This window comes from Cetorhinus maximus, chromosome 23 (assembly GCF_964194155.1).
Source record: "Cetorhinus maximus chromosome 23, sCetMax3.hap1.1, whole genome shotgun sequence".
Taxonomy (NCBI): Eukaryota; Metazoa; Chordata; class Chondrichthyes; order Lamniformes; family Cetorhinidae; genus Cetorhinus; species Cetorhinus maximus.
In genome coordinates, this window is record NC_135901.1 from 52,655,748 (window position 1) to 52,674,982 (window position 19,235).

The 19,235-nt window shown below is 45.1% G+C and overlaps 1 non-coding gene across 1 annotated transcript; it reads right to left on the reverse strand.

Annotated features, from left to right (window-relative positions):
• Positions 1–440: 440 nt before the first annotated feature.
• trnae-uuc (transfer RNA glutamic acid (anticodon UUC)) lies at positions 441–512 on the reverse strand. The gene has a single exon. It is a non-coding gene; the product is annotated as a tRNA-Glu (tRNA).
• Positions 513–19,235: the final 18,723 nt, after the last annotated feature.

Sequence of the window (19,235 nt, forward strand, 5' to 3'; positions counted from 1 at the left end):
TGTGCAAGTTTGTCGATGGTTAAAATGTTACAGAGAAAAATATCAGGATGGAAGATGCAGGAGGAGTTTGCAATGTTTGGAAGGAGGTGCAGTTAAGAATTGGAAGATTCAACGAGGAGTTTTCTTCTCACTTAACACGAGATTTGGGGCCAGACCTGGGAGATATTTGTGTCGATGTGAACAGTAAGATCTTCCCTATTACCGCTAATTTTGCCGAGCACCATCCTCTCTATTGTCAGCGCTTTGCAGCCGATCACAGCCCTTCTCTCAATCCCTATCTTCACCTCTGTGTTTGTTCCTTACCGGTTGTGACCGGATGACATTTCCAACTCTGATGCAAAACTCGAGCTCACACTGATTCCGGCAAAGGTGATCTGCATTTTTCTCAGGAAATTATCCAATCTCATTTCCACAGTTTGCACAAAGTCAGAAAATTATCATTCCCTGACCGGGAATCGAACCCGGGCCGCGGCGGTGAAAGCGCCGAATCCTGACCACTAGACCACCAGTGAAGCTACTCTGAAATTTTGCAACCTTGTTTATCTATGCCACCTGTGCCTTTTATTTTTATTTCCGACCCCTTTCACCAGAGACATGTTTCAAATGAACATAAGAACATGAGATAAAGGAGCAGGAGTCGACGACTCGGCCCCTCAAACCTGCCCCGCCATTCAATAAGATCATGGATGATCTGCCCCAGGCCTCAACTCCTCTTTTGTGCCAGCTCCTCATAGCCCCCAACTCCCCGATATTTCAAAAATCTATCTACCTCCCCTTTTAATACTTTCAGTGATCTAGCCTCCACAACTCTCTGGGGTTGAGAATTCCAGACATTTACTACCTTCTGAGAGAAGAAATTCCTTTGCATCTCAGTTTTAAATTAGTGCTCCTTATTCTGTAACTATGTTCCCCAGATCGAGTGGAAACACCTTCTCTGCATGAACCTGTCAAGCCTCCTCAGAATCTTGTAGGTTTCAATAAGATCGCCCCTCATTCTTCTAAACTCTAATGAATAAAGACTTAACCTGTTTCGCTGTTCTTCATCCCAAAAAGTAGCCTCCTGAATCTATTTTGAACTGCCTCCAATGCCAGTATATCCTTTCTTAAATACGGGGGCCAAAATTGTACACAGTACTCCAGATGCGGCCTCACCAACACCCTGCACAGTTGTAACAAGACTTCCAGATTTTTAAACTCCAACCACGAGCAAAACAGGCCAACATTCCATTTACCTTCTTAATTACTTGCTGCACCTTCATGCTAACCTATTGTGTTTAATGCACAAGAACACCCAGATCCCTCTGTGCTGCACGTTTTTGGAGTCTCTCTCCATTTAAATAATAGTCTGCCTTTTGATTCTTCCATCCAAAGTGCATCACCTCTCACTTTCCTACATTAAACTCCATCTGCCAAGTTTTTTGCCCACTCACTCAACCAATCTATACCCCCTTGCAGATTCCTTATGTCCTCATCACAAAATGCACTCCCACCTATTTTTGTATCGTCAGAAAATTTGGATACATTAAACTCTGCCCCCTGCTCCAAGTTATTAATATAGATAGTAAATAATTGCGGCCCTAGGATTGTTCCTTATGGCATTCCACTAGTTACGTCTTTCCAATCTGAAAATTCCCGGCTCTTTGCCTTCTGTGTGTTAAATTGGGCTCTTTACATTGCAGGGTTTGTATAGGGTAATAGGGATCACGGTCTTTCACACACGGAAAGTTTCCCCGCTACATTGCAGGGTCTGTGTAGGGTAATAGGGATCACGGTCTCTCACACACGGAAAGTTTCCCCGCTACATTGCATAGTTTGTGTAGGGTAGTAGGGATCACGGTCTCTCACACACGGAAAGTTTCCCCGCTTGAAGCATTAACAGTATTAAATGTAGGGAAAGGTTGCATCATTCCCGTTTGTTCTTAAATAGTAACCGGATGCATCATCTCAAAACAAAGTGACATTTATACTTCTCCAGGTTTTGAATGATCGTCTGAAAAATGCATCGCTCGGAAATTAGAGGGAAAGATGGGGGCAGATTTGCTGTAAGGTTGTTCGCACATGTGTGAGGTGTTGAATGAGCTGCTGATGTGCTGTGTCACCTGATGATTCTAATGTTAGTTCACTTTCTCTGCCTCATGGCTAAGGTTTTCCGCCGAATTGTACTTCCACAAAACAAGGTCCTGCAGTGCAATAAGACAGCACAGTTTGATATTCTGCAAGGAGATGCATGTTGCTTTCGGAGCCTAGTAGTTATCACATTTCCTTTACACGCGGAAGATTCTCTGGTTGGAAACTCACATTAGAACCGGCAACATTTGTGGAAAACTTTCCTGCCGCTATTGACAACCAGGTCCGTATGACAATGAGTGTTGATGGGGGGAAAAAAACATTGGAAGTTTCGTCACTGAATGGTTTTTCAGTTGGAAGAACACGCTAATCAATTTTGCTGCAGGAACTGATACAACTTCTTTGTACAAGCACAGCCAAGTCTCTTTGTAAATCCATGCAGAACTTTCTCACCTTTTCAAACATGTCCTGCTTTATTGCTTTTTAAAAATTACTTTTACGACCAAGTGAGTTACTTCAGTCTTTGCTACATTTTCCTCCGTCTGGCGTCTTGTTAGCCAAGCACCTCTTATATATTATAAAAACAGAGAATGCTGGGAAAACTCAGCTGGTCTGACAGCATCTGTGAAGAGGGAAACAGTGTTAATGTTTCGATTCCGTGTAACCCCTCTTCAGAGCTGAAGAGAAGTAAAAAATGACGGGGTTTATACTGTTCAAGCGGGGCAGGGTGGGGAGGGGGTGGGGAGGGTAGAGGAGGTGAAGCTGGGTAGAAGGTCAGCGAGAGGTGGGAGCTAAGGAGAGACTGACAAACGTATCATGGGCACAAGAAAAAGGGAGTGTAAATGGTAGTGGTGAGGGCTGAAGAAGGTGCTGATAGTTGCATAAAAGTACGAAAGCAGAATGTGTGAATAGCAGAACAAGAGTCAGCACTCTGTGAAAGAACAACATGGAACGAGTAACAGATGGCGCTTTTGGAGTTGGGGTGGGGTGGGAGGAGAGGGAGGTAGTTGGGAAAAAAGGATTAAAAAGGGGATAAAAAGGGGGATGAAATAATGAATAAATGAGTAAAAAAAAAGTAAATAAAATACATTTTTATAAAGGGATTTTAAAAAGTGTGAAAATGGAGGAGAGAGTTCATGGTCTGAAGTTGTTCAACTCAATGTTAAGTCCAGAAGGCTGCAAAGTGCCTAAGCGGAAGATGAGGTGCTGTTCCTCCAGTTTGCGTTGGGCTTCATTGGAATATTGCAGCAGGCCAAGGACAGACATGTGGGCATGAGAGCAGGATGGGGCATTGAAATGGTAACCGACAGGAAGGCCTGGGTCATGCTTGTGGACAGATTGAAGGTGTTCTGCAAAGTGATCACCCAGTCTGCGTTTGGTCTCCTCAATGTAATAGTTGCAGATGTACAACTTCCTATTTCCAAAACCCACCAACTTAATCAATGCGGCTTCTCTGAAACTTTCAATGCAAATATTGATCCTTTATAAGGTGCCGTTCCCAGAACTATACAAAGTCCTCCAGTTGTGACCTAACCAGGGCTTTGTATAACTGTAGCAAACCTTTCCCTCTTTTCTATAACAGTCTCTGCAACAGGTTGTACAGCAAGAGGAATTGGATTGTATATACCGACTGAGAAAATGAGGAGATGCTTGATCGGAATAAATTTCGTTAAAAAAATTAAATCCAAATCAACAGTTTAAGTACTTTTTTTGTTCAAAAACTATGTAATAATCATAAGTGCAATTCTTGGTGTCATTGAGTTAAGGAAACTTTGGTAACGCTGCAGAATTTAGCAGACTGGGCACTGTAGAAGCTCCTTCTCATCTTTCAATATCATTTGTATTGCATCAGTATTTTCCAAGTGAAATTGGAGAATGAGTTGAGAGGGGGAAATCGGGGTTATGCAGAGAAGGAAGGAAAATCGGATGAATGAGGAGGCTCTTTGTAAAAAGCTTAGGCATAGAAAGGATGAGTGGGAGGGTCTCTTACTGCGCTGTGCCATTTGATGATGACATTGTTGATCAGTCTGTCTCCAGCATTCCTAATGAGAACAGCCGAATTCCATGTCTTCAAAACAAAGACCCAAAGTGCTGCTGCATGACGTCACCGTTTAACATTCCAGCCAGGTGCCTGCGCAGTTCAGAGGAGACAAGGAACATCCCAGATTTATCTGTAACTCAGGAAATTGAAACGAGGGAAATTCAAGAAAATTACAATCACCAGGGAAGTGATACCAAGTAAATTGTTGGAGGTGCGGGTTCACAAACTCTCGGGTACTGATGGGCTTTAATGTAGCATCTTAAAAGGAGTGACGAGTGAGATATTTGATGTATTCGTTTTAATTTTCCAAATTCCCTATATTTGTGCAAGATTCCATGAGATTGGAAAACAACAAATGTAATACGTTGGCTCAAAAAGTGAGTGAGACAGGAAACAAAAGGTTCGATGCTATTTTTAGTGACGTTATGGCAGGATACATTAAAAAGTTCAAGGTAATCAGGCAGAGTCAACAGGGTTCTGTTAAAGGAAAATCGTCTTTGACCAATTTGTTAGAGTTCTTTGAACTAGCATATATTATGGATAATGGAGAACTGGTGGATGTGCTGTACTTAGGCTTCCAGAAGGCATTTGATTAAGTGACACATCAAGTGTTTTTTGTGGAAACTAAAAGTTCATAGTGGAGGGGGTAACAGATTGGAATGGATAGAAGATTGGCTAGCTAACAGGAAGCAGAGATTAAGAAAAGTGGCTCACTTTCTTGTTGGCAGGATCACTGGTATGTCACAGGGATCAGTGCTGGGGCCTCAGCTTTTTGCAATGTGTATAAATGAGTTGGATGAATGGCCCAAGGAATGGTTGCTAAATATGCTGACGACAGAAAGATAGTTGGGAAAGTAATTTGTGGAGTTGACATAAGGACCTGGAAAGGGACATAGATAGATTAAGTGAATGGATAAAGATCTGGTAAATGGAATATAATGTGGGCAAATGTGAAATTGTCCATTTTGGCAGGAAGAATGAAAAAACATATTATCTAAATGGTGAAAGATTGCCGGGCTTTGAGATGTAATGGTTAGCATGCAAACATAGTAAATAATTAGAAAAGCTAATGGAATGGTATTGTCGGTGGACTAATAGTCAAGGGAGCCAGGGTAACACTCCGGGTTCGAATCCCATACAGCCCTTCTCTTCTACTTTCATTCCCACACTCTGCCTCTGTGTTTGTCCTCGACTGTGATATTTCCACTGTAATTGGTGAAACGATTGTGGATTGCTGTGAAACCCGTCTGGTTCACTAATGCCCTTTAGGGAAGGAAATCTTACCTCGTCTGGCCACACGTGACTCCAGACCCACAGCACTCTTAAAATACCCCCTGCAATGACCACTCAATTGTAACAAAGATACATAAAAGGAATGAACTGACTGCCCAGTATTTGACCAAGGCACTGGAAGCGACAATGGCAATCTCAGCCCTGTCGACCCTGCAAAGTACTCCTTACCAACATCTGCCTAACAGACTAGTCAAGCAAACAGCCTGACATATGGAATCGTACCTTACAGATAATGGCTCAGACACCACCATCTCTGGGTATATCCTGTCCCACCGAGGACAGGCTCAGCAGAGGTGGTGGCACAGTCGGGAGGGAATTGCCCTGGGAGTCCTCAATATTGATTCCAGACCCCATGAAGTCTCCTGAAAACAGGTCAAATGTGGGCAAGGAAAGCCGCGTGTTGATTACCACGTATAATGTTCCCTCGGCTGATGAATCAGTGCTTCTCCATGTTGAACACCACTTGGAGGTGGCAAGAGCGCACAATGTATTCTGGGTGGGAGACTTCAATGTCCATCGCCATGGCTCCATAGTGCCACTACTGACCTAGCTGGCTTAGTCCTAAATAACATAGCTGCTAGACTGGGTCTACAGCAAGTGGTGAGGGAAAAAAATATTTGACCTCATCCTCACCAACCTGCCTGCCTCAGATGCATCTGTCCATAACAGGATTGACAGGGGTGACTGCTGCACAGTCATTGAGAATCGAAGTCCCGTCTTCACATTAACAATGTCTTCCATCGTGTTGTGTGGCACTACCACCATGCTAAATGGGATAGATTTCGAATAGATCGAGACTGGGCATCCATGAGACCCTGTGGGCCATCAGTAACAGCAGCATTGTACTTGAACGTAATCTGTAACCTCATGGCCCTGCATATCCCCCATTGTACCATCCCCAGCAAGCCAGGGGATCAACCCTGGTTCAGTGAAGAGTGCAGGAGGGCATGTCAGGAGCAGCACCGGCATACCTAAACATGAGGTGTCAACCTGGTGAAGATACAACAAAGGGCTACTTGCATGCCAAACAGCATAAGCAGCAAACGATGGACAGCGCTAAGTGATCACACAACCAATGAATTGGATCTAAGCTCTGCAATCCTGTGACATTCAGTCGAGAATGGTGGTGGACAATTAAACGACTCACTGGAGATGGAGGTTCCACAAATATCCCCAAACCCAATGATGGGGGAGCCCAGTACATCAGTGGAAAAGATTTGCTACAATCTTCAGCCAGAAGTGCCGCATGGATGGTCCATCTCAGCATCCCCCAGAGGTCCCCAGCATCACAGATGCCCGTCTTCAGCCAATTCGATTCATCCCACATGATATAAAGAAGCGACTGAAGGCACTGGGTACTTCAAAGGCTATGGACCCTGACAATATTCTGGCAATAGTGCTGAAAACTTGTTCTCCAGAAGTTACCGCGCCCTTAGCCAAGCTGTTCCAGTACAGCTATAACACTGGTATCTACCCTGCTATGTGGAAAATTGCCCAGGTATGTCCTATACACAAAAAGCAGGACAAATCTAACTCAGCCAATTACCGCCCCTTCAGTCTACTCTCTGCCATCAGTAAAGTAATGGAAGCGGTCACTTACAATGCTATCAAGCAGCACTTACTTAGCAATAACCTGCTCACTGATGCCCGGTTTGGGTTCCGCCAGGGCCACTCAGCTCCTGATCTCATTACAGCCTTTGTTCAAACATGGACAAAAGAGCTGAACTCCAGAGGTGAGGTGAGAGTGACTGCCCTTGACATCAATGCAACATTTGACCGAGTGTGGCATCAAGGAGACTAGCAAAACTGGAGTCAATAGGAATCAGGGGGGAATACTCTCCACTGGTTGGAGTCATGCCGAGCACAAAGGAAGATGGTTGTGCTTGTTCGAGGTCAGTCATCTCAGCTCCAGGACATCACTGCAGGAGTTCCTCAGGGTAGTGTCCTCAGCCCAACCATCTTCAGCTACTCCATCAATGACTTTCTGCCCATCATAAGGTCAGAAGTGGGGATGTTCGCTGATGATTGCACAATGTTTAGCATCATTCGCGACTCCTCAGATAGTGAAGCAGTCTATGTCCAAATGCAGCAAGGCCTGGATAGTATCCAGGCTTGGGATGACAAGAGGCAGATAACATTCGTGCCACACAAGTATCAGGCAATGACCATCTCCATTAAGAGAGAATCCATTCATCGCCCCTTGATGTTCAAGGCATTACCATCACTGAATCCCCCACTGTCAATATCCTCGTTGTTACCATTGACCAGAAACTGAACTGGACTAGCCATATAAATACTGTAGCTACAAGAAGGTCAGAGGCTAGGAATCATGCGATGAGTAACTCATCTCCTGACTCTCCCAAAGCCATCTACAAGACATAAGTCAGGTGTGTGATGGAATACTCTCCACTTGCCTTGCTGAGTGCAGCACCCACAACTCTCAAGGAGCTTGACACCATCCAGGACAAAGCAGCCCAATTGATTAGCACCACATCCACAAACAATCACTCCTTCCACCACCGACGCACTGTAGAAGCGTTGTAGATGCACTGCAGGAATTCACCAAGGCTCCTTAGGCAGCACCTTCCAAACCCACGACCGTAACCATCTATAAGGACAGGGGCAGCAGGTAGATGGGAACGCCACCGCCTGGAAGTTCTCCTCCAAGTCACTCACCATCCTGACTTGCAAATATATTGCCATTCCTTCACTGTCGCTGGGTCAAAATCCTGGAACTCCTTTTCTAACAGCACTGTGGGTGTACCTACACTACACGGACTGCAGCGGTTTAAGAAGGCAGTTCACCACTACCTTCTCAAGGACAACTAGGGATGGGCAATAAATGCTAGCCTAGCCAGTGATGTCCACATCCCGAGAATGGATAAAACAAAGAAAAATATCAGCATGAAAGATATAAGAGATTGGCCCTTTCTATGTATATCCTACAACAACAACTTATATTTATAAAGCGCCTTTAACCAAATGAAAGGTCACAAGGCGCTCCCCAGGAGGATTATATAACAAAGTGTGACACCGAGCCACATATTCAGTCAGATGACTAAAAGTTCGGTCAAAGGGGGTGACTTTAAGAACTGTCTTAAAGTAGGAAAGTATCGACTTCATGTTCCAGCTAACAGCAATGGTGCTTCTCATTAGTGAAGAAGTCACTTGTGTTCAAGTTTAACAAGACATTTAGTTGGAGAAAGTTTTCTCTGGTGAAGAGATCGGGAATGAAAAAAAAGCCAAATGTCCAGTTTATTGGTAGTTTCCCTGATGACAACTGACCAGGAATCGGCGCATCCATTGGACCAACAGCGAATAGGGTGGAGGGTTTTGGAAATTGAAAGTTACACATGAGCAGCTTGTGGGACTATTTCACCTCACTGTCAATTTCATGTTCCAGCTCACAGATACCGTTATTTTCATTGGCTGAAGAAGTCGTTTGTGTTGAACCTAAACAGGCAGTTTTGTGGTTTAAGAGACTTGAGATGGAACAAACAGATGCAAAAGCAGCATAGATAAGCCAGCTCGAGAAACGATTTGGTCGTTTCCCTGGTGGTCTAGTGGTTAGAATTTAGCGCTTTCACTGCTGTGGCCCAGGCTCGATTCCCGGTCAGAGAATGAAGGTTTGTGGATTTCGAGAAATTGTTTAAGCAAGTATTGATAACTTACTGATTGAAAATATTTAGCAGCTCTGCCAGAAGCAGAAGTGTGAGAGTATCGCCTCGGAGCTGGAAAAATCACACTTGGAACAAGTGGAGAACACAGAGGCGGAGTGAGGGAAAGGCTGAAGAGTTGGGCTGGTTGGAAAGCACTGACCAGAGATGTTGGTGCGAGGCAAAATATGGGTGGGAGAAGGACAAATATTGCTCCCTACTGATTGTACCGTCACAACTATCACTCCTGATCAATCATCCTGCTCTTTGAAAGCAACACGAATGGCCTCTTTCTTTGCTCTAACTTTTTATAATTTTATGTTTCCCAACAACACGGGTCATTCTGCCATTCATTAACCCACTCGAGCGAGATGTACTTTCTTCCTTGTATTCGGCTCTTAACAAACCAAAACACGGAGAAAATTCAGCGAATTTTCTTGTCATTTCTAGTACCAGGTTTGTCACGAGACTAACTGAGCGACACATGAATGGTGCCAATCCTTCACTGGAGCTCACCACGTTCAAAGAGCACTGTTACCATCAGCCTGTTATGTACCTTCTTGCAGTGCATCTGCTGAACAATATGTTTATCACAGCTCTGCTTTCTTCACATTGAAATCCAGTGTGAAAATATGAACAATTTCAAAGCTGAACAACGTACTAGAACGTGCTCGTACAACGTACAAACGGACTAGAAGGAGAGTGTGACTGTGGATAATAGGCACTGTGGATAATAGGCACTGTGGACATTCCTGTAATCAGAATCTGGGAGGATCAGGAAGATGAGATCCTGGTGTCCTTTTACCCTGCAAAGTTGTCTGCAAACCTATCACCTTGCGTCTTATTTTCCCACGAACTGACTCTCTCTGTATCCAGCAGCTAATTGACCTGGGAGCTGGACACGAGACAGGGACAGAAGCAGAAAGAGATGCGACATGAAAGCGCTTTGAATTTGATGTCTGCCAGTTGCTTTCAATGGTGAATGCCTGCCTTGCAGCGATTAGTTGGAGTTTTTTTCCCCTTTTTGAAAGAAGCAAGATTTTAAAAGTCCCACAGCGACCAGCGTGGGGCTCAGACACACGACACTGAGGTTAAGAGTCACATGTTCTGCCAACTGAGCTTGCTGGGCAAGTGATCAAGGTCTGCTTCATATCCCAACACACATAGAGACACTTGTTGCTTTCAACCTGATACCTCAGCTTGTTCGTTGCAATGCATTCCTCTCAATCATTAATAACATCATTCACATCTTCCACTTCTTAGCTGAACCTCCTTCCAAACATTGTGATCCATTTTCCTCAGGATTTGTTCCTGGATTTAATATTTATCAGCTTTATGAACTCATTTTGAAATCAGATTATCTTCAACATCCACACAAATTGAACTGCAAACCTGACGGACAAACAATGGAAAACAAGTAACTCAGTCACACATATCCCATGGTGCTCATTTTCAGATCTTCAACACAGTCAGATTTTCAATACAATGAAGGAATTTTACAGTGAAAAGACTTGGAAAGGTGGTGCGATTTTTATTTGTGACTCGCTCACTCGGGAATTCCATAAATGCTGCTCGGAGGTTTAGTGACCGGGATATAATTTTCCTACGTTTTCCTGAGCCTGCGCTCGTTGTAGTTGGAGGTTTGGCCCGGGTTGGAGTATCTCGCGTCCCAGGGATGGGCAGTAACCCGCTGGTTGAAGCTGCAGTCGCCGCTTTCTGCTGGCAGCGGGTGATTGGAGAGTGCGGGGCCGGAATATTGCTGCTTTTCCCTGTCTCACTCACGGTGGAGCTGAGGATGAGGGAATCGTTGATGGGTTTGTCTGAAACCAATAATTTCTTACATTTCTACTGGGTTAGATGAAGGTACATAGTTCGTACAAATCTTTTCTCACTATATTTGACAGAAAAAATACTATTTTTCAAAAAGCTGTTTGTGCTGGAGCTCACTGGACAACAGTAGATCTGGAACCGTTTTGGGGATATTATCTTGTAGCCCACGTACCCAGTGACAACCCTGAACTGCGTGACAAAGAATGCTGATGGGGGGAAAACAGTAAAGTCTTCACTCCTGGATGGTCTTGAATCACCAACCTTTCACTTAACAAGAAAACACACTGACCAATTGTGCCTCAGAGACTTATACAAGTTCAGTCTACAAAGTATCCTAACCAGGGTGTCAGTGAGTCAAATCTTCAGATTGCTACTACCCAGATGACTATCTCTCTCTATCCGTCTTGCGCTTCCAAAATAAAAGTTGGGTCATTCATTGTGAATACATGGAAACGGTTTGATCCCGCCCACTGCAGGCACATCCATGTCACCGGAACCAGCTCTCCTACAACCGGTGCCGTCTCCCTTCAAGCCTCTCGCTGTATTGTCTGTTTCCAAGTATTCTGATTGTCAAAGCCGATATTAGGTTTGAATTCCTGATGTGCAGTAACGAGAATCATTTAAATGTCTCAGATCAGTTATTTTCACTGATAACATCAGAGTCAATGTTCCATCGTCTTAAAGAAGAGGAAGGTGTCTTGACTGTCTCTGGTCAGTCGGGCTGTTCACCCTTAATTCTCTGATTCCATCCCTCAAAGCGGATTTTCATTTTCTCCTTGAGTTCCCTGACTACATCTGGCGGCATCTTTAATTTGAGAGGCATAATTTATAGTTCAGATGTAATGCATTTCCGATGAAAGATTACAGACCTGAAATGAAAACTATGTTTATCTCTCCACAGAGGCTATCAGGTCTGCTGAGAATTCCAGTATTTTCTGTTTTTATTTCAGATGACCAGCATCTGTAATATGTTGCTTATCTTTACCTGATTAGTGAAACATATAAGATTCTGAGCGTACCTGGCAGGGCGGGTGTTGAGAGGATGTTACCTCTTGTGGGAGAATCTAGAACTAGGGGTCACTGTTTAAAAATAAGCGGTCACCCATTTAAAACAGAGAGCCAAAGTTTTTTTTTTCTCAGAGAGTCATGAGTCTTTGGAACTCTCTTCCTGAAAAGACTATGGAAGCAGAGTCTTTGAATATTTTTAAGGCAGAGATGGATATATTCTTGGTAGCAGGGGGGTGATAGGTTATCGGGGTAGACGGGGTACAGATTTCAGGTTACTGTCAAGTCAGCCATGATCTTTTTAAACGACGGAGCAGGCTTGAGGGGCCGAATGGCCTACTCCTGCTCCTTGTTTTTATGTAGTGTTAAGGGTGTGGAACCCATTACCAGTAGATTTAGAGATCCATGTCTGAGCTGAAAACGTGCAGGTAAGCTCACACTGTAAACAGATTGTTCACCAGGCAGAAATGGAAAGGGATTCGCCCTATCATCCCAATTACTGACATAGCAAAACAGTCTCGCCGGTGTTATAACTGATGCAGTTGGTAAAGCGGAGTTATTTATTCCCAGAGGGAAACTTTAAACAACTGTCACAACCTATAATTTTAAGTGTTATGTTTGAGATGCGACCCTAAATTCAGGAATCAGACCACCAGCTCTCGAAGTTTTACATTAAACAAAATGAAACATTTTATTAGTTTACACAGATTATAATATATATACACATGGCTACAAATCTCAGAACTTTTAACAAATTCCCAAAATAATCTCTATTAAGGCAACAGCAATCTTTAGACTTAACCAGACACCAGGCATAGCTATTTCACCATACGAATTCAAAATGAGGTTCTTTTCATTTGTTCCTTGCGGAGTCAATTGGAGCCTTGCAGCTGCCTTTTGATCTCAGTTGCCTCTGTTAAGCACACAACAAAATGGTTATCTGGATACTTACTATCACTGATTGAATGCAAATTCTCATTTTCCCACCAGCCTCTTTGAACACCTTTTAACAATGAAAGCCCTTTCATAATACCAATTTTATTAAAAATATAAATATGTTACTTGATAGCTGCTAGGTAGGTGTCCGTTTTCACTCTACTTCTTGATGGCTCTATTAAAAAATGCAAATGCACATAATTCCTCTTACATCTCAAAACTAGCACACATCAAAGCGCCCAGGCTAGCTGGCCTCAATCCAAATAAGACACACCCACAGACTAAACCTCTATTTTAAAAGAAATGTATGTTCCAAAATATTAAGTACATTAATAACTCCATTACACCGGTGGGAGGCCATTCAGATACTTTGCGTGTGCAAAGGGTTTATTCAGTTTGCTCACATGTAAACACTCCATCTTTAAAGGTTCAAAGGATTTGATCCACAATCAGAGGATTGCTACTGGCAACAGACAGTTTGAAAGCCACCAACTCATCCCATCTGCTAAGATTCTGCTGAGTTCAGATCTAACTCTAGGGGCTTGTTCTGCTGTTCATTACACCCAGGAGAGAATTATGTTGGAGCCCAGAGCAATTTGGTCGCTGTATCAATTGATTCAACAATGTTATGCCTTGCCGCAATGGCACCCATCGTATCTGATTACAGGACATAGGTTTCTATCCTACATTTTCGCCCTTCAATGGCGGAGCGGTCACCCAGCATTCGTTGCGGGACAGAATGTGCCCTATTCTCACAACAACAGTTCCTCGCACATGCGCATTGTTGTATGTGCTTGGAGCGTGCGCAATGCGGTCAGTTTCAGGAGCATGCGCAGTGCTGGTTTGTGACTGAAGCTGCTCAGAGCGGTAGGGGGAATGTCGAGTGGAGCAAACTAACAGAGTTAGTGGGTGTGTGAGGAGGAATGGAGCCAGCGGAGTGGGCAGGGAGGCTTCATAAAGACACAGTGCAGGCCGCAGACCCCAAATAACAAGGTACGGGGTTTGCGGTTGCAGAGAACGAGCCGAAAAGCTCTGATTTTCTCTCTTCGCCAGGCCCGGGGTAACGGCCACCACCTTTTAGGGGGCAGTGTGCAGCAGGGCGCATGCGCGGTCATCCTGGTCCAGGTAGCAGGAGGAGAGAATGTTGTGATTTTTTTTCTGCCCTGGACTGACAGGGATGGATTTTGAAAACTCCTTTTACAGGAGGTTAGAAGGGGAGGAAAGTCAAGCCAAGAGAAATGTTTGTCTCTTCTCAATTTATGTCGGGGATTAACAGTGATGGATTGTTTGTAAACTACTTTTTCACAGAATCACTGAATCACACAGTGCTGAAGAGGCCATTTGGCCCATCGAGTCTGCACCGACACGTGAGAAGCACCTGACCTACCTACCTAATCGCATTTACCAGCACTTGGCCCATAGCCTTGAATGTTCTGACGTGCCAACTGCTCATCCAGGTACTTTTTAAAGGATGTCAGGCAACCTGCCTCCACCACCCTCGCAGGCAGCTCATTCCAGACCGTCACCACCCTCTGGGTAGAAAAGCTTTTCCTCACATCCCCCCTAAACCTCCTGCCCCTCACTTTGAATTTATGTCCCCTGGTGACTGACCCTTCAACTAAGGGGAACAGTTGCTCCCTATCCACCCTGTCCATGTCCCTCATAATCTTGTTCACCTCGATCAAGTCGCCACTCAGTCTTCTCTGCTCCAACAAAAACAACCCAAGTCTATCCAACCTCTCTTCACAACTTAAATGTTTCATCCCAGGCAACATCCTGGTATAATAAATGGGAAGGATTTGCAGATTGGAAACAGAAACCAAACATCACATTAAAATCTGACAGAATTACTTGATTCATTGGAACTTGATGTTATCGGCCTCTCAGGATAAGCATTGAGTTCCAGGTCATTGCCACTCACTGTGTAAAAATTTTTCCTCACATGCTCCCTGTAGATCTTGCTCAAATCTTAAATCTGTAATCTCTTAAATTTGTAGTCCTGTAATCCTTTTACAATCAGATACTGTGAACAGCTTTGCTTTAACTACGTTATGTAAGCCAATTGTAAACTGGTACACCTCTATCAAATCTTCCCTCAATCTACTTTCTTCCAAGGAGAACAACCCCAGTTTCTCCAAACTAACCTTACAACGTCCCTCATACCTCGACCCATTCTGGTAAATCTCCTCTGCCCCCTCTCAAGGACCCTCCACATCCTCCATAATGTGTGGTGATCACTGGTTTGCACAAATCCAGATGTTCTGTGTCCGTGTCTGTGACATCATCACACTTTGACATTTACACTGTGACATCATCACACATCGACAATTACACAGTGACATCAACCCGCTCCCCAGGTATTTCCTCAACTGGGAGATTTTTCTCTGACTCCAGTGCTTCTGATATCTTTCTAGCTGCAGGATCCAGCAGGAGAGTTTAACATTGCAAACTCTGAACTTATTTCAGAGCTGCATGTTTTTGACCATTCATCTACAATCGAGACCTTTCGTGCTGTGCTCTGTTATCTGTAAGAGGTTTCATGCCTCAGGGGCTGGTGTGACTTCTTTACTGTGGATCTAAATCCATGTTCATCCATTCCTCTGTTTCACCTCTGCCCTCCCTGATCACCTCTCTGCCATTGTCTAACTTCCTCTGTCTCTAATAATGGGTGTATTTTAGCTCCATTTGGGATTTTACTGTTACTTCTGCCGACAGTGTCTAAATGAAGTTTCCATCACTCCCCAACCCTGACCATGTGCTGATGACTTCCCAGCTTTACATTCCCATCTTTCATAGTCAGGAATTGTTTTTCCTGCACTATAGTCCATTTCTTTTCCACTTCTGAGCTTATATTGACCATCAAATTCTGTGTAATTTTTATTCTCTGTAATTCATTCTGCATGGCCTGAAATGTTAGCTCTGTTTCTCTCTCCACAGATACCAGCAAATATTGCCAATCCCCAGTTGCCTGTGGGGAAGATGATGTTTGATATTCTTGAACCGCTGCAGTCCGTGTGGTGAAGGTGCTCCCACAATGCTGTTAGGTAAGGAGTTACAGGTTATTCACCCTGTAATGATGAAGGAACAGTGATATATGACAAATTATTGTATTTATGTCGCACTTTCAATGTAAGACAATATTCCAAGGCATTTCACAGAAATATTGCAAAGCAAGGTTTGACACTGAGCCACATGAGGAGATATTAGGGCAGGTGACCAAAAGCTTGGTCAAATGGGTCGGATTTAAGGAGCATCTTAAAGAGGAGAAAGAGAGCTGGAGAAGTTTAGGGAGGAAATTCCAGAGCTTGTGGCCAAGGCAAATGAAAGAATGGTCACCAATGGTGTAGCGATTAAACTCAGGAATTCTCAGGAGGCCGGAACTAGAGGAGCTGAGATACCTCAGAGGGTTGTGAGGCTGGATTACGGAGATAGGGAGGGTGAGACCCTGGAGGGATTTGAAAATACGGATGAGAAATTAAAAATTTTGCTTCTTATCCTGGAGCCTGTGTAGGTCAGTGAGCACAGGGGTGATGGGTGAACAAGACTTGGTGTGAGTAAGCACACGAGCAGCAGAGTTTTGGATGGCCTCAAGATTACAGGGAGGTTGAATGTGGGAGGCCGGCCGGGAGTGCATTAGGATAGTTAAGTCTAGAGATAACAAAGGAATGGATGAGAGTTTCAGCAGCAGATGAGCTGAGACTGGGCTGGAGTCGGGCGATGTTACTGAGGTGGAAATAGGCGGTCTTGGTGATGATGTGGATATGTGGTTGGAAGCTCATCTTGGGGTGAAATATTTCACCATGATTGTGAACAGTCTGGTTCAGTCTCAGACAGTTGTCAGGGAGAGGGATGGAGCCTGTGGATAGGAAGTGGAGTTTGTAGCGGGGACTGAAGACAATGGCTTCAGTCTTCTCAATATTTAAATGGAGGAAATTTCTGTACATCCAGTACTGGATGTCAGACAAGCCAGGATGGTGTGTGACTTGGAGGGGAACTTGGAGGTGATGGTCTTCACATACACCTGTTACCCTGGTCCTTCTAGGTGGTGGAGGTTGAGGTTTGGAAAGTTTTGTCAAAGTTCTGGTTTAGTTGTAGATCTATAACAACCCTCTCCTCATCCCCTTCCTCTCCCACTCCCCTTCTCTCTCTGCCTCTCCCACTCCCCTTCTCTCTCTGCCTCTCCCATTCCTCTTCTCTCCCTACCTGACCCACTCCCCTTCTCTCTCTGCCTCTCCCACTCCCCTTCTCTCTCTGCCCCTCCCACTCCCCTTCTCTCCCTACCTCTCCCACTCCCCTTCTCTTTCTGCCTCTCCCTCTCCCCTTCTCTTTCTGCCTCTCCCACTCCCCTTCTCTCTCTGCCTCTCCTACTCCCCTTCTCTCTCTGCCCCTCCCACTCCCCTTCTCTCTCAGCCTCTCCCACTCCCCTTCTCTCTCTGCCCCTCCCACTCCCCTTCTCTCTCTGCCTCTCCAACTCCATTTCTCTCTCTGCCTCTCCCACTCCCCTTCTCTTTCTGCCTCTCTCACTCCCCTTCTCTCTCTCCCTCTCCCACTCCCCTTCTCTCTCCCCCTCTCCCACTCCCCTTCTCTCTCTGTCACATAGCATTCTCCAGCCCAGCGGGTTGTGGATGCTCCATCATGAATATATTTCAGGCTGAGATGGGGAGATTTTTGGTCTCTCAGGGAGTCGAGGGATATGGGGAGTGGGCGGGAAAGTGCAGTTGAAGCCCAAGATCAGCCACGATCGTATTGAATGGTGGAGCAGGCTCGACGGGGTGTTAGGTCTTCTCTTGTTCCTATTTCTTATGTTCTTATAGAGACCAGAGTCCTGTGTAGGCCCAGACCGGTGGCAGGTTCCCTCCCCTGATTGACATTAGTGAACCAGTTGGGTTTCTATGACAATCCAGCAGTTCTCATGGTCACTTTTTCCTCGTGCCGGCCCCACAAATTCCCAGATTCATTCAGCTCAATTTCACAACCTGCCTTTGTGTTTTTGTGGGTTCTCTCTCACTCCCTTTTTTCTGTTTTAAATCAATTTCACAGAGTATTAGAAGGGGAGGATTTACAGTCGGGAAACTGAAACCAAACATCACATCAGGATCTGACGGAGTCGCCCTATTGAACATGGACGGACAAAGCACCGTTCACAGTGGGGAAACACCGTGGAAATGTGGGGATTGTGGAATGGGATTCAGATTCCCGTCTGAGCTGGAAACTCATCGCCGCAGTCACACTGGGGAGAGGCCGTTCATCTGCTTTGTATATGGGAAGGGATTTACTCGATCGTCCAGCCTGCTGACACACCAGCGAGTTCACACTGGGGAGAAGCCGTTTGCCTGCCCCGATTGTGGGAGTGGATTTACGCGATCATCAGGGCTGGTACAACACCAGCAAGTTCATACAGGGGAGAGACCGTTCACCTGCCCCGAGTGTGGGCAGGAGTTCACCCGATCATCAGGGCTGCATCAACACCAGCAACTTCACACAGGGGAGAGACCATTCACCTGCTCCCAGTGTGGGAAGGGATTCACTGAGTCATCCTTCCTGCTCAGACACCAGCGAATTCACACAGGGGAGAGACCGTTCATCTGTTCCGAGTGTGGGGTGGGATTCATTCAATCATCGCATCTGCTGAGACACCAGCGGGTTCACACAGGGATGAGACCGTTCACCTGCTCCGAGTGTGGGATGGGATTCATTCAACTATCGCGTCTGCTGACACACCAGCGAGTTCACATTGACAAGAGACCTTTTAAATGCCCAGACTGCGGGAAGTGCTATTAAAGTTCCGGGAACCTGATGTCCCATCAACGTGTTCACACTGACGAGAGACCATTCAGCTGCTCTCACTGTGGGACTGGGTTCAGGGAATCATCTCAACTCACTGTACACCAGCGAACTCACACTGGAGAGAGACCGTTCACCTGCTCCAAGTGTGGGAAGGGATTCGCTCAGTCATCCAGCCTGCTGAGACATCAGCAAGTTCACAAGTAACTCGTAACATTGAGTGGATTTTCCTGTTAGTCACATCCAGGACTGAACCAAAAAATATATAATGTGATAAAGTCATATAAATCAGTTTTGTATGAAATACAGGGAGTTGAGTCTTTTTAGTGGCTCTAACACAAGTTAGTTCATGTTGAAGGACTCTCCCTCTCCCCTGCCTCCTCCACCCTCCCCTCCAACAACAAGTGTGAGGAGCTCATGGAGCTTCTTTGTCACTAAGATTGAGACAATCCGATCAGCTGCCTCTGCTGCTTCCCTCCCTTCCACTAGCCCACCAGGACAAACTGCCTCTAAAGTTCTCCTTGTCTGAACCCTGAAATCGCATCTTCCTCCAGTTTCTCTCTCATCTCCCCTCATGCCCTCTCAGCGCTCATCTTGTCCATGAGAACCAGCTCCTGCCCCAT